The sequence below is a fragment of the Rhinoraja longicauda genome, chromosome 7, assembly GCF_053455715.1.
Source record: "Rhinoraja longicauda isolate Sanriku21f chromosome 7, sRhiLon1.1, whole genome shotgun sequence".
Classification (NCBI taxonomy): Eukaryota; Metazoa; Chordata; class Chondrichthyes; order Rajiformes; family Arhynchobatidae; genus Rhinoraja; species Rhinoraja longicauda.
The window spans coordinates 73,908,156-73,925,128 of record NC_135959.1 but is presented as its reverse complement, the minus strand read 5'-3'; the positions used below and the strand labels follow the sequence as shown (position 1 = coordinate 73,925,128).

Genomic DNA, 16,973 nt, shown 5'->3' with positions numbered 1-16,973 from the left:
GGAGAAAAAAAATAGGGGACGGTTCATATCTCCTTTTAACCTTTGTCCTCTTTTTCATCCAGAAAAAAATGGTTCCGTCTGTCTACCCTGTCTGTGACTGTCTACCCTGCCTCTCATCTATATACTAAAACTTTCGTTTGTTATCTTGTTTGTGACTGAACTTCAGCCAAAACGGTACATGATAGCACGACAATTTTAGGCCCACCTTACTCACCATTGTCACTTTACTGATAATGCAAGTAGTTTTATTGAAATCTGTGTTATATTTTTAAAGTTATTCACATTTTAAAGTTTAAAAGGAGGGGAGGGGAGGAGGGAGGGGAGGAGGGAGGGGGGAAGGGGGGAGTGGGGGAGAATGTAGAGGGGAGGGGGGGGTTGAGAGGGGAAGGGGGGAGGACAGGGTGCTGCACCAATGCAGAAGAGGTTTGGGCCCAACGGGTCCACTTTGTCTAGTAGTTTATAAACTTCTCTCAAGTGATTGGTACATCACTGCTCCTTCAGCTCCCAAAGTCCCCACCCTCAGCAGCTCTTGCACCAAGATTTCAGTCACTGGCCCGGATATCTCTTTGATTGGTGATGGCTCCGTGGATATTTGGGCCCATACTGTAGTAAAGTTTAGTTTAATTTAGAGATACAGCGGAAACAGGCCCTTCAGCCCACCGAGTCCGCACCGACCAGCGATCCCCACACATTAACACTACCCTACACACTAGGGACAATTTTACATTTTACACCAAGCCAGTTAACCTACAAACGTGTACGTCTTTAGAGTGTGGGAGGAAATTGAAGATCTCGGCGAAAACCCACACAGGTCACGAGGAGGACGTACCGTATAGCCAAGTACCCATAGTCAGGATCGAACTCAGGTCTCTGGCGCTGTAAGGCAGTAGCTCTACCACTGCGCCACCCATGTGCTGATTATTGGAAGAGGTAGTGGTGCCAGGGCTAGGTTCTGGAGCTCAGTCCTCCCATCGTGCTGGGACCAAGGTCACCGTGACTCCAGTTAAGAGTCTGGCAATGAAACCACCTGTGGACATTGTGGAAAAATGTTCCAGTTAAATCAGACCGAACTCATAACGCAGCAAACAAGTTGTGTGGGTCTTGGTGGGAATGACTGGACAGGGAAAATGTGCAGGAAGGAACTGCAGATGCTGGTTGACAAAGAATAGAGGACGTTTCGGGTAGAGACCCATCTTCAAAGTCTGAAGAAGGGTCTCGAACCGAAACATCACCCATTCCTTCTCTCCAGAGATGCTGCCTGTCCCGCTGAGTTACTCCAGCTTCTTGTGCCTATTTTTGATATTCAGGGAGTTGTTTTTCCTCTCTATTGTCTATTGGATAATAAGTTTAATTTTAGCATCCTAAATCAGCGGCTGGGTGAGATTATCTCAGCGTAACCGGGCAACGTATCAGTGATTAAACTCTGTCCACAGAGAGAAAAGCCAGTCGGACAGCTTATCGCAGCCGCTTCAGCTGCCCTTGAGCAGCTGGGCTTTTTGTTCAAGGCTCTGCTTGTCTCGGTAATCGATTCATCAGTCATTATCCGTCCAACACTCTTCCCATTTTACAACATAACCATAAAACACAGTGGACTGCATTGGTGTTTAATGGCACAAATTAACATTGTTTAAATAGCACACTTTACTTGCCGAATTTTCATCAGGCCCAAGTGATTCCATAGATTAAAGCCTGAGGAACAACTCCTTGCAGCAATGGATTTATGTTCCCTGTTAAAATGTATTGTAGCTTACATTGTAGCTTCCAACCTTGTAGCTTATGATCATTGTAGCTTATTGTAGCTTACGATCTTGGATGTTGCTCCAGGAAGGTGGAGACAAACAACAGTTGGGGACCATCTACTGTTCTGAATCTTCATCTACTGTTCTGAATCTTCATCTTCAATCAGTGTGGATTATTGGAGATAGGCACAAAATGCTGGAGTAAATCAGTGGGTCAGGCAGCATCTCTGGAGAAAAGGAATAGGAGACAAAGGGTCTCGACCTGAAACATCACCTATTCCTTTTCTCCAGAGATGCTCTCTGCCCTGCTGAGTTACTCCAGCTTTTTGTGTCTATCTTCGGTGTAAATCTGCAACTAGTTCTCTCTTGAATACATTCAGAGACTTGGCCTCCAATGCCTTCTGAGGCAGTAAATTCCACAGATTTACAACTCTCTGACTGAAAAAGTTTTTCTTCATCTCCGTTCTAAATGGCCTACCCCTTACTCTTAAACTGTGGCCCCCTGGTTCTGGACTCCCCCAACATTGGGAACATGCTTCCTTCCTGCCTCTAACGCGTCCAACCCCTTAATAATCTTATATGTTTCGATAAGATCCCCTCTCATCCTTCTAAATTCCAGTGTATACAAGCCTAGCCGCTCCAGTCTTTCAACATACGACTGTCCCGTCATTCCGGGAATTAACCCACTGTGTACAAGCGATCTGAAGATGAATAGTGAGTTTCATCCTCCCACTTGACTTAATAGGACACGTGTTGTTGGAAGCAAAGGCAAGGGGATGAAGAACGAGGATGTTTGAGTGCCGGGGAAGCAACACTATTATTGCTAAAAGAGGCAGACTATCCATTGATCAACTGAAGAATTAGCCAGACTAGATTGGGCACTGCAGTGGAATCAGAGTCTGCCAGCTCATTGCAGCACAACCTCTGCCTGTGGAAAAGCAAAGTCTTGGCCCCAGACTGCTGCCAGCATTTGTTACCCTGCTGAAGCCCCTGCTGTTGCCGGTCTAGCCCAGGGTTCTCAGACAGCATCGTCCAAACACACAGCCTCCCACAGCTGGAAGGACAGGGCAGCAAAAGCTGGAAGTTGCCCTCCTGACCCACACACCCTCCTGACGTGGAAAGGCCGCGGCGCAGCCCAAGTTTATATCTCGTCGTTCCCTCACCATCGCTGGGTCAAAGTCCTGGAACTCCCTCCCTGACAGCATTGAGGGTGTACCCGCACCTCGCCTCAAGAGACAACTCACCAGCAACTTCTCAAAGGCAGCAAGGGATGGACAATGAAATGCTGGCTCAGCCCATGAACATGCACCCCTTGAATGAATAAGACATACAGAAATTTATTGAAAAGCAAGGACTTAACATTAAATGGCTGCAAATATCTGAGCCATGCATCCCAATTGAATATTGCATTTCTGGATCTGCCTCTCTTGAGGACATCCTAAATCCTGAAATGGTTAAAATGGAGGCAGGCAGGTTAGTATTGGCTCGTATCAGGCTTAACAACTATAAAGAAGGATCTCGACCTGAAATATCACCTAATCCTCCAGAGATGCTATCTGAACCGCTGAGTTACTCCAGCGTTTTGTGTCTATCTTCGGTTTAAATCAGCAGCTTCAATTCCTTGTTACTCTTAACAAATGTAACCCTCTCCCTCCCACATGCCCACCTCTCCCGAGGAGGTCAGAATTCTTTCCCGCAACTAGCCAAGATCTTGGCCCGGGTTACAGATGAATGGTGAAGTCCTGATATCAGCACCAACTCTACGTCATGTTAATCCACACCAGCAGGCACAGCCCAGGTTTTTGCCCCAATCTGTGCTGAATTCCTGATGTCGGTCTGGGCAATGATGGTGCCGTGTTGCAGACAGAGAGCACTCATGCTCCATTATAATCGTTCCCATGGTCAATTCATCTGTTCACAATCAACCAAGGCTCGTAGATGAAAAGCCGTCCCTGAAACAGGCTTAAAGACTGTCCAAAGATAGACACAATGTGCTGGAGTAACTCAGCAAATCAGGCAGCATCTCTGGAGAAAAAAAAAGATGACATTTTGGGTTGGAATCCTTTTTCAGACTGGCCATTTGACCGGGCCCTGGTTAAGAATTATTGCAGCAGGCTTCAGGAGTATTATCTGTGTAAGAAGGAACTGCAGATGCTGGTTTAAACCGAAGATAGACATAAAAAGCTGGAGTAACTCAGCGGGACAGGCAACATCTCTGGAGAGAAGAAATGGGTGACGTTTCAGGTCGAAACCCTTCTTCAGACTGGAGCAGCGTCACCCATTCCTTCTCCAGAGATGCTGCCTGTCCCGCTGAGTTACTCCAGCTTTTTGTGTCGCATCTGTTTGCTCTTGAAAAGGGGAGAGTTCAGGGTGATTTGACAAAAGCATTTAGAAGTATGAAGAGATCAGACTGTCTGTGTGTGGTTAGAATATTTGATGTAGATAAGATAAGGTAAATAAGAGGACATGCGTGTGGGTTGTGTAAGCACAAAGAACTGGGTCAGATGTCAGGAGTTCCTTCTGCCAACAGTGGGATTAACCTTTGGAACAGGTTCTTGGTTGTGAAATGGATTCAAATTCACTCCCAATGTTCAGCGAGGAGCAGGCTCTTTGCAGAGACATTTACCTCCAAATGGTCTGTGAAATGTTGTCTCTTGAACATTTTTAGATAATATTTTAATATCAGCTCATAGAACATAGAACAGTACATCATAATAACAGGTCCTTCGGCCCACAATGTCTGTGCTGAACATGATGCTAAGACCATCTCTCTTTTCTACCTGCACATAATCCATATCCCTCCATTCCCTACATATCCAAGTACCTATCCAAAAGCCTCATGAACACGACTATCGTACCTGCCTCCACCACCACCACCCAGCAGCACATTTCAGTCACTTACCACTCTCAGTGTAAAAAAGTTGTCCCGCTATCTCCTTTAAACTTAGGTCCTCTCACCTCAAACCAATGCCCTCTGGTATATGATTTTTCCATCCTGGGAAAAAGGTTCTGACTGTCTACCCTATCTATGCCCCTCATAATTTTATGAACTTCTATCAGATCGCCCCGCAACATTCGACATTCCAGAGAAAATAATCCAAGACTGTCCAACCTCTGCCTGCAGCTGATGCCCCTGAATCCAGGCAGCATTCCGGTCAATCTTGTCTGCACCTACTCCAAAGTCTCCACATCCTTCCTGCAATGGGGCAACCAGAACTGTACACAATACTCCAAATGTGGCCTGTCAAGTCCTATAAAGGCCATAGAACATCGGAACAGAATTAGGCATTCAGCCCATTGAGCCGACTCCACCATTCAATCATCGCTGATCATTGACCAAGCTGCATCATGACTTCCTGACTCTTATTCTCAGTTCACCAACCTGTGACATCAAGCATATCATTTGCCCTTTACCACTCTATCTACTTGTGTTGCCACTCTATCTACTTGTGTTGCCACTTTAGGGAGATGGACTTGGGCCCCAAGATCTCTTTGCACATCAATGCGGTCATGCCATTAATTGTTTATTTTCCTCTTTTATTTGACATCCCAAAGTGCAACATCTCACATTCATTCGGATTAAATTCCATCAGCCATTTTTCCATGTATTTTTTAAGTTAATCTATATTCCATTGAACACCTTGAATGAATGAATGAATGAATGAATTAATTAATTAATTAATAGGTTTATTGGCCAAGTATGCAGATACAAGGAATGTGCCTTGGTGCTCCGCTCACAAATGACAACACAAACATACAGTTAACAATTAAGAATAAAGCATAAACACATCAAACCAATAAGGATACACCATTACGCTCTAAACATGTGGGTGAAAATAAACCAGAGCAAAAAAGAGACTACAGACTTTGGTTCTTGAGTAGAACTATCACTCGTGGAAAAAAAGCTGTTTTTATGTCCGGAGTCGCCTTCCAGAGGGAAGTGTTTCGAAGAGTTTGTGGCCAGGGTGAGAGGGGTCAGAGATGATCTTTCCCGCTCGCTTCCTGGCCCTTGCAGTGTACAGTTCATCAACGGGGGGAAGGTTGCAGCCAACAACCTTCTCAGCTGTGCGAACGATCCGTTGCAGCCTCCGGATGTCGTGCTTGGTGGCGAGCCAAACCAGACCATGATGGAGAAGGTGAGGACGGACTTAATGATAGCAGTATTGAATTGGATCATCATTGCCTGTGGCAGATTGTGTTTCTTCAGTTGCCGCAGGAAGTACATCCTCTGTTGGGCCTTTTTGACTGTGGAGTCGATGGTGGCCCCCCATTTAAGGTCCCTGGAGATGATAGTTCCAAGGAACTTAAATGACTCCACAGATGTGACTATGGTGTTGTTGATGGTGAGTGGGGGGAGAGGAGGGGGATCTCTTCGAAAGTCTTCGACAGCCTTCATCACAGTCTGCGACCCCAGCAATCTTGGTGCCATCTGCAAACTTACTAACCAACCCGTCTACATTTCAATCCAAGTCATCAAAGACTGGTCAGCATCTGGAGGCGGTGCGGGCAACATTGTGACACATTGAATGAGTGTAGATCGAGAGAAGATGCAAGCAGCACTGGCCCAAGGAGGTGTGTCATGTCACGTGACATGAGATAATTTCTGCTGAGATCTGAAACGATGATGTAGGCATAATGGCTTCATTCTCTGCAGTAACACCATGTGATGCTATCATCTTACGTCTATTCAAAGAATAGGATCCTTAGGCTAAGTTGGGCCACACCCATCACCATCCTGACAGACGACTTGACACGAAGCAACGAAGATGACGGTTCAGAAATAATTATTCTGCAACAGGCTCATGACACACGAGGAACATGATACGCAAAATACACGCTCACATGCTTCCTCTTGCTTTTTCTCTGGGCCCTGATTCTTGATTTGACACCATTCAGCAGCCTGGCCCCAAACTCTGGAATTCCCTCCCTTAACATCTTTGGTATCTAGATTCATTACAAAAGCTCCTTAAAACCTAGCTCTTACACCAAACGTTTAATCCCCTGCTCTCATTTCTTCATAGAGTCATAATCATCGAGTCATACAGCAGGGAAAAGGCCCTTCGGCCCAACCTGTCCCATCTACACTAGTCCCACCTTCTCGTGTTTGGCCCATATCCCTCTAAACCTTTCCTATCCATGTATCTGTCCAAATGACTTTAAAATGTTGTTATAGCATCTGCCTCAACTACCTCCTCTGGTAGCTTCTTCCATATACCCTCTGTGTGAAAAAGTTGCCACGCACAGTCCTATTAAATTGTTCCCCTCTTACCTTAAACCTATGTCCTTTGGTTCTTGATTCCCCTTCTCTGCTATATACCTCTCTGTATAGCCCAGGCCCTGCGGCCTTTAATGACCCATTGACGAAACCAAGACGGTGGGCCAAATGGTCTCCCTCCATTGATATGAGAGATATAAATCCATTACCCATTAAGCAATGAGCTATCAGTGTCAACTTGATTGATCAAGAGAAATTTAGTTACAAGTCAGGTGGACAAAGTAGTGAAGAATGCATTCAGCACGCTTGCCTTCATTGGTAAGAGGATTGAGTACAAAATTCGGCATATCATGATCATAAGGTCATAAGTGGTAGGAGTAGAATTAGGCAATTCAGCCCATCAAGTTTACTCCGCCATTCAATCATGGCTGATCTATCTCTCCCTCCTAACCCCATTCTCCTGCCTTCTCCCCATAACCTCTGACACCCGTACTAATCAAGAATCTTGTAGCCATACAAGTCATTGGTGAGACCACACTTGGAGCACTGTGTGCTGTTGTGGTCACCCAGCTACAGGGAGGATGTCATGAAGTTGGAAATGGTGTTGAAGGGATTCACTGGGATGTTACCTGGGCTTGCGGGCTTGAGCTACAAGGAGAGGTTGGGACTTTTGTTTTTGGAGTGTAGGAGGCTGAGGGGTAATCATATTGAGGTGTACAAGATCATGAGGGGCATGGATAAAGTGAACACTCACAGTCTTTTTCCGCAGGGCAGAGAGTTCCAAAACTAGGGGGCACGGGCCTAAGTTGGGAAGGGGAGAGGTTTAAGAGGGACCTCAGGGGCAACTCTTTCACTCAAAGGGTAGTCCGTATCTGAAACAAGCTACCTGAGGAAGCTATAGAAGTATTTTAGTTTAGTTTAGAGACACAGTGCAGAAACAGGCCCTTCGGCCCATCGGGTCCACACCGACCAGCGATCCCCACACATTATCATATCATATCATATATATACAGCCGGAAACAGGCCTTTTCGGCCCTCCAAGTCCGTGCCGCCCAGTGATCCCCGTACATTAACACTATCCTACACCCACTAGGGACAATTTTTACATTTTACCCAGCCAATTAACCTACATACCTGCACGTCTTTGGAGTGTGGGAGGAAACCGAAGATCTCGGAGAAAACCCACGCAGGTCACAGGGAGAACGTACAAATTCCGTACAGACGGCACCCAGGTCTCCAGGCGCTGCATTCACTGTAAGGCAGCAACTCTACCGCTGCGCCACAAATGTACAATTACAGTACATTTTTCAAAATACATTTGGAAAGATAAAGGGATAAGAGGGTTTTCGAGGGATATGGGCCGTATGCAAGCAAATGGGACTAGCCCAATATGCCAGCTTGGCAATGACAAGGCAAGCCAAAGTGCCTGTTTCCATACTGTACAGGTTTATGACTCTGTGAATGTCAACTGGTGGGCAACCATTTCACCAGAGGAAGACCAGGAGGTCGTCATGTTCCTTCCAGTGGCCAGGCTGTAGCAAAGCTGTTCACTATATAAGTCCCAGAATGGACCTTTAGTTTGAGGTGAGTTGTCTTATTTCAGCAGGCCTTCTATTTTGGTGTTGATATTCTTATGTGACCAGAGTGGCTGCCTTACCCTCATGGTCTGTTCAAGTGACCTGAGGTTATGAGGCAACATATCAATGGTAGTTTACTTCCTCTTTGTGGTGTGTGGGCACTCAGCCATGGTTTCCATACCTGACTAGGCTGCAGAAGCCACTATCGTATCTGCCTCCACCACCACCCCTGGCAGCGTGTTCCAGGCCCCCATCACCCTCTGTGTAAAAAACCTGCCCCGCACATTTGCACTGAACGTGCATCCCTCGTCTTAAAGCCATGCCTTCTAGTGTTGGACATTTCCATCTTGCGATAAAGGTTCTGATTGTTTATCCTATCTACGCCTCTCATAAGTTTATATATTGTTATCAAGTCTCCCCTCAACCTTCGTCATTCTCGAGAAAACAATCCAAGTCTATCCAACCACTCCCTGTAGCTAACGTTCGCTGATCCAGGCATCTTTCTTGTAAACCTCCTCTGCACCCTCTCCAAAGCTTTCAGATCTTTAATGTGCCACGCTGCGACCAGAACTGCGCGCAACACGCCATATGTGGCCAAACCAAAATCCTATAGAGTTGCACCATGCAGCATTTACTCTGCATGGCAGGAATATGTCCTGAAGTTCTAGGAATTGCACAAAACCGAATGCTTTACTGTGCAGGGTGGACTGGTCTTTAAACCCTGAGGCAGGGTAGACACAATCCTTGCTGGTGTCCAAATCCCTTGAACATCTCAGAACAGTTGTTCATCGTACGTTGAAATGTGCATGTGCTTAGACTCCGAGGGTTAATAACTGAAGCCATAGAGACTGTTCTCTGCAAATTTATTTTCAAATTGAGTCTACGTACCAAGACAACAAGGAAGGTGCAGGGCAGTAAATTAATGTCTCAACTTGTGTGCAGATGCAGGGGCCAGCATTTTATATGATCGCATTTCCGTTATTTTTTTTGAAGGAAAATTTTGAGTTCAGACTTGAATCAAAACGTCAAGACTTGGAGTGAATTCCATTTCTCACAACAAAGGTCTGGAAATATATAATTACCAAATAACGGACCACAATTATTTGCTGGTAAAACAATATACACAACCTTTTTAAGCTATTTGCGAATAACGTGGCAGAGGGAAGTTGGCAGAACGGAACAGGTCTGCTGGAGCAAAGTGCAGAAAAATGTGAGGTATGTGGATGTCTGAAGTCAGCTGGAAACTGCGCTGGTGAAAGATGGTGTCTAAAGTTCAGGTGTCTGCTTTCTCTGGAGATGATGTCTGGCCTACCAAGTCTTTCTTGTATTTCCTGTTTTTTGTTACGAAACCCTGATGATTTTCAGAGGACCAACATCGTGACCCCAAACTGACAAACTGTGACAATGGAATCTTTTGTAAACGGGAGTCTTTGATGTTCAGATTCTGGTAACCAGCTGGCATTCAAACTTGCAATGTGACCCCATCCCTTTGAGAAGTCAGTGATTTGTGATTACAGCTGCCACATTCATTCTTCACTAGCCTTTTCAAACAAAGGACTTTCCACTAAAATCCACATCAACCTGTGAGATGACTGGACAATATTGGTAAACCAGCGAGACACGAGAGACGGCAGATTCTGGAACCCTGAGCAACAAGAAACTACTGGAGGAACACGTAGAACAAGGAATTGCAAATGCTGGTTTACAAAACAAGATACAAAGTGCTGGAGTCACCCACTGGGTCAGACAGCATCTCTGGCGAACATGGACAGGTGACCTTTTGCGTCGGGACCTTCTTCAGACTGTTAATAGTGGGGGGGGGGAGGTTGGGGGAAGAAAACTGGAAAATGGGGGACAGGGTGAGTGGAAAGACAGGTGTGCGTGAGAGGACCTGGGTAGATCAGGTGAGGAAGGATGGTCTACCTGAAATGGCAGAATTCAATGTAAAGCTTCCAGGTGGAACTTTTAGTTTAGTTTAGTTTGGAGATGTAGCGAGGAAACAGGCCCTTCGGCCCACCAAGTCCATGCCAACCAGCGATCACCCCGTACACTAGCACTATCCTACACGCGAGGGAAAATCTTAAATCTTTTACCAAAGCCAATTAACCTAAAAACTTGTACATCTTTGGAGTGTGGGAGGAAACCAGAATACCCGGAGAAAACCCATGCAGTCACGAAGAGAATATTCAAACTCTATACAGGAACGGGGAGGGGAATTGAAGTAGCTTGTAACTAGGATATCCAGTAGGCCTTGGCAAACAGAGTACAAGTGTTCAACAAAGCAGTTGCTTATTCCCATCTGGTCTCACCGATAGGTCTCCTTTACATTGAGAGTATTGAATGTAATAGACGCGGTTGAAGGAGATGCGTAGAAGCCCCTGTCTCACCTGGATGGGCCGAAAGGCAGTGACAGCTACATGTCTCAGCTTTAGAGACACATGTGAGCTACCATTATAATCTCTGCTCTCAGAATCTTTACCCATTTGGTCCCAGATCTCCGTCAAGGCAGAAAGTTTGCATTGCCCACATACTAAAGCAGAACCTGTACACTGTTGCAGTTACTATTACTATAGTGGAACCAGTCCAGGAGACTCACGTGTCAGCAGCCTACAAAACAGCACAGAACTCTGCAAACTGTAGGTGCCTGAGGGCTGATCAGCAGCAGCAGCAGATGTTCACATTGGCAAATGTCCACATCAGGAAACTCCCGCCTCGACAATCTCTCCCACATCCAAAACCAACAGATAACCTTTAGATTCTTCCAGTTATGATCACTAAGCATTGATGGCCATGTCTTCATCTACCTTGGCCATAAGCACATGTTTCCTTCCAAAACCTCTCTATAATGTGAAAACCTCCGCTCCTTTAGATATCCTTTGGACTTTGGTCCGAAGAAAGGAAATAGAGATAATCCAGTAGTTTATATGCTGGTGAGCCTCACCATTAGTGGTTGGAAAGCTATTGGAGAGGATTCTTTGGGATAGGATTTATTCTCATTTGGAAGGGAATGGGTTAGTTGGGGATGGTCAGCATGGAGGGACATGGATCATGTACAGGCAGAGATTAGTTTAACATGGCATCACGTTTGGCACAGTCATCATGGGATATGGGCCAAATGTGGGCTGGTGGAACTAGTGTAGATAGGACGTCTTCGTCGGCATGGACGAGTTGGGCCGAAGTGCCTGTATGAGTCTAATTGAGCGTCAACAGGTAAAAGAGAGAAACACAGACCCTGCTGGAGAGAGGAGCAGTGGATCTACAAGCTGGCCTTCCCGGAGGACCAATGGCCAAGAGTTAAACAGCAATTGTAAAGCAAGATATTGCAGCTGCAATTAATGGCAAATTGACCGGATCCGATATAAAGAGCTCTGTTTTTTGAATTTATGAATTTGAACAGAGTGCATTTGTTTCCTGGTGACCGGCATAACTTGAATGCCTTAAAACTGGTCCATAATTCAGATGGGAATGTGCAACGTACAGAATGTTCCTGAAACAGCCAGTACTGGAACACAATGCGCTCTTCACGCGGCCTGTTATCTAACTGGAGCAAATCCAACGTAGATTATGATTCCGCACTTGCATGAAGCAAGCCTGGGTTATGTTTACTACTCCCCTGCTCCCCTGCTCCCCGTGTGGGTGAAGACGTCACCGTTGGTCTGGAGTACACACTCTGATCACACAACACAGCAGCAGCCATCAGCAGCTCCTCCACAGAGCTTCAGCTAACGCAATCAGCTTATCCTCTGAAGGAGGGGCCCGACCCGAAACGTCACCTATCCATGTTCTCCAGAGACACTGCCTAGCCCGCTGAGTTACTTCAGCACTTTATGTCTATCTTCAGCTTAACCACTGCTCCTTTCACCACCTTTCCACTTTGCCTTCTTCCCCAAGTGCCTTCAGTCTCCATGTGGCAGAACCTTCCAACTTCTAACTCCTCTCCAGGTGAAGGGGTCTCTCCTGCAAACACGATAGGGGATTCATTAGTGACGATCTTATATTCATGACCCTGGTTCTGGATGCCCACATTTTGGTGAAACTGGAACATAACCTGAGTCATTGCAGACCCTGCTGTAATTGCTCAAAGACCCTTTGATGAAACATCATTTACATATCAATTAATCTGCGAATATTCATCAACACCTAAAGTTTTATATCATTATTGCCAGCATCCCAAGGCTCCACAAGAGGAAATCACTGCTCAACACCTTGTTTGAATATAGAATTAATAATTAATTTCTTCAAATGATTTACATCCATGATTTATAATTTAATGGGGACGTATTAAAAGATGACCGGTTCCCCAGTTTGGAGAGTGTTCTGTAAGGGTTAACAAGGACATAACAGTGTGCAGAGCAGGGGTCACCTGCTGAGAATATATTCACCAACCATGGTAAAGAAGGTGATGAACACTGCTTTGGTTGCTTATAAGCTGTAAAGCTCTTAGCAAAACCTTCATATCTGGATTCATTCCAATTAACACTCCTAAGTTTGCATTTTAATGCAAAATCAATTAAACTAACTTAATCAACAGTAAGAATGGGCATGCGCTGTGATTTTTAGCTTTGTGTCCATTGACACTCAGATTTCACAGTCAGCTGCTTCATACACACTCAGATATCACAGTGTGGGTGCTTTATACAATAGTCAATAGTCAATAGTCAATAGTCGTTTATTTGTTACATACACATAAATGTGTAGTAAAATGAAACATTACCCGCAGTTGAACAATAAGACCAATAAGATTAATCAATAAAAATGCAATAACACATACAATCACAACTAACACCAAACAAAAAGAAACATCCATCACAGTGAGTCTCCTCCAGTCCCTCCTCACTGTGATGGAAGGCCAGAATGTCTTTTTCTCTTCCCTGCCGTCTTGTCCCGCGGTCAGGCTGTTGGAGTTGCCACATCGGGGCGGTCGGGGCTCCCGATATTGAAGCCCCCGCTGGGCGGTGAAAAAAAATCCCGCGGCCTATTTCAGGCCGCGCCGGATGGTGAAAGGTCCGTGGCGGGCCGACCCAAGCCCCGCGATTCGGGGCGGGCGGACACGTTGCCTCTGCCGCTGCCGGAGCTCCCGATGTCGGCCCCCATCCAGGGGCCTGCGGGCTTCCGACGTCCACGCGGCCCGCGCCGGAGCCTCCGGAGACGAGTCGCAGCCGTTCCCGCAGCATTCGCAGGCAGCCAGCGCCGCAGGTGGTGAGTCCGGACCGCGGGCTCTGCGAACCAGAGACCCAGGTGGTCCCAGGTGCATGGCCGGTGGTAGGCCGCAACGGGAACGGAGACACGATACAGAACAAAGGTCGCGTCTCCGTTCTGGAGAGAGAATGTTACAGTTACAGTTCCCGTTCCCTCCCACCCCCCCCCCCCCCCAAAACATAACATACAACACTACATCATATTAACACTACAATTGAGACAAAAACAACAAAAAACACAAAAGACAGACGGACTGCAGGCAAGCCGCAGCTGCGACACACACACATATCACAGTCAGTTGCTTTATGCACACTCAGATATCAGTCTGAAGAAGGATTCCGTCACCCATCCTTTTTCTCCAGAGATGCTGCCTGGTCGCTGAGTTACCCATCCTTGTCCTCCAGAGATGTTGCCTGATCACTGAGTTACTCCAGCATTTTGTGTCTACCTCAGATATCACAGTCAGGTTGCTTCATGTACACACAGATATCACAGTCAGGTTGCTTCATGTACACACAGATATCACAGTCAGTTGCTTCATGTACATACAGATATCACCGTCAGTTGCTTCATATCCACGCAGATATCACAGTCAGTTGCTTTATACAATGGCTCCTGGTGGCAGTGCAGGTCTTGTGGGTATAGCCTCACCCAGCAGCAAAGCAGTTTTGAAGTCACCAAGGGAAGCATCCTGGAGCATTCACCACTCTGCTTTGGTGCAGCTACTTTACGCTGCTGCAGGGCCAGTGGAGCTCTTTCAAACACCATGATCACTTATTTCCACCTCTATGACATTGCCTACTCATCCCTCAGCTCATCAACTGCTGAAACCTCAATTAATACCTTTGTTACGGCCAGACTTTGCTGTGGCAGCACACTTGTAAGCCGCCTTACAATTCTGTCTCGCAAAAGTCCCATTCATCCAGAACCTCCGGCCTGCTGATGCCTGGGTTAAACAAGAGCTTGATGGGAAAAATACTAACTCTGTTAATGCCACTGAATGATGGTTGGAACTCTGTCAACAAACAGATGGAGAAAATGATTCAAGGATGTGTCAAAGCTGCTTGACGATCATCTCACTAACTACTGAGAACCTCACGCCCATGAACCAGGAGAGTGGGGGAGGAGTGTACAGGAAGGAAATGCAGGTGGTGGGTTACACCGAAGGTAGACACAAGGGTCCCAACCCGAAACGTCACGCATTCCTTTTCTCCATAGATGCTGCCCGTCCCGCTGATTTGTGTCTACCTTGAGTGGAGGAGGAGCATAGAGGATGATGTTGAAAATGTCTAGCCTCTGCATGAGGGGCAACAAGGCCAGAGCACATCACGAACCATCAGCTCTAGCGCTCACCAGCTGCTCTGTGCAAGAATCAACATTGCCCTCAATAGCCACCCAACTGAACCCGAACAATCGACCGTCATCAGATGCAATTGCCCTAAATTAGTTTAGTTTAGTTTAGAGATACAGCGCAGAAACAGGCCCTTAGGCCCACCGAGTCTGCGCCAACCAGCGATCCCCACACACTAACACTATCCTACATCTCGATTGTTCGGGTTCTGAGGACAATTTACATTTATACCAAGCCAATTAACCGACAAACCATATAACCATATAACCATATAACAACTACAGCATGGAAACAGGCCTGTCCGGCCCTACCAGTCCACGCCGCCCATTCTGTACGTCTTTGCAGTGTGGGAAGAAACCGAATATCTCAGGGAAAACCCATGCAGGTCACGGGGGGAAGATACAAAGTCCGAACAGACAGCACTGTCAGTTAGGATAGAACCCGGGTCTCTGGTGCTGTAAGGCAGTAGCCAGGATCTGTAGGTTTACCCACGCCTTTGAGGATCTCTCTGCAAGTTCCTCCAGCTCCACACTGCCAAATGACGTGGACTTCATCAATTCTGACCTGTGAAGCATCCCGGAGTGTAATTCCTCCAACATTAGCACTGCCAGAAGTACGTTCAAATTCTTTAAGCTCATGCTCAGATCCCAGCAGCTGTGGGTTGTGTCTGTAATGCTCCAAGGTGTAGCTGAAGATGTCACAGCTGGCCTGAAGTGTGAATTCTGACAGTAAAATGCAGAAGCAGCCATTTGAACAGAAGCCACATGCAGGAGAACGGCACCTGGACATCCACCTCCTCTCCACCAACCGCTCAAACTCCCACCAATGCTCTCAAACTTATCTCACCAGCCATAAGCATCTTCTGACTTGCTCTTGTGGAATTTTATTTAATAACAACATATTTCATAACATCAACGGTACTATTGGATATATTGGTTTGTTTTCTCTGGAACGTTGAAGGTAGTGGGGAGATGATAGAGGTATCTAAAATTGTGAGAGTCATGGACAGGGTAGAAAGGTCCAACACTAGAGGGCAGAGCTATAAAGTGAGAGGGGCAACGTTTAACAGAGATATGCAGGGCAGGTTTTGTTACACAGAGAGTGGTTGGGCCTGGAACGCATTGCCAGGAGTGATGGTGGAGGCAGGTACGATGGCATTTAAGAGGCTTTTAGTTAAGCACATGGATATGCAGGGAAAGGAGGGATATGGATCACGTACAGGCAGATGAGATCTCATGTTCGTCACAAACATTGTGTTCCTGTGCTTTATTGTTCCATGTTCCATGTTCAATTATGTAAATAAAATATGTCATTATTGTCACTTCCTTCAAGAGTTATTTACGTTTACACAGCACCTATAGCTGTACAATATAACCCAAAGCATTTTATGTAACAAACAAACTTTGTTACTCGTCACATAAAGGTATTTGTCCAAAAACTTGATAAGCGAGGGAGAGGAGTTTTAAAATTAGAGGAACAGTATCTCAGATTTCGCTTGGGCAGTTTACACCCCAGCTGTATGAACATTGACTTCTCTAACTTCAGATAGTTCCTCTGTCCCTCTCTTTCCCCTTCCCCTTCCCAGTTCTCCCACTAGTCTTCCCGTCTCCTACTACATCCTATCTTTGTCCCACCCCCTCCCCTGATATCAATCTGAAGAAGGGTCTCGACCCGAAACGTCACCCATTCCTTCTCTCCGGAGATGCTGCCTGACCCGCTGAGTTACTCCAGCATTTTGTGTCTACCGAGGAGTTTTAAGATGTGCCTTAAGGGGAAAAAGGTAGGGGAGATGTTTAGTGAGAGCAGGGTTTAGATTGGATGTTTAATAGAATTGGAATAGAGATTGGACGTTTCATGAGACTTAAGTTGAGGGAAAGATGATGGACATTTGA

At 46.1% G+C, this 16,973-nt stretch overlaps 1 protein-coding gene across 1 annotated transcript in view; it reads left to right on the top strand.

Moving 5' to 3' along the window:
* Positions 1-16,973, top strand: part of LOC144595389 (F-box-like/WD repeat-containing protein TBL1X) — a 297,826-nt gene that overhangs the window by 60,874 nt on the left and 219,979 nt on the right. The gene's annotated exons all lie outside the window — the stretch shown is intronic.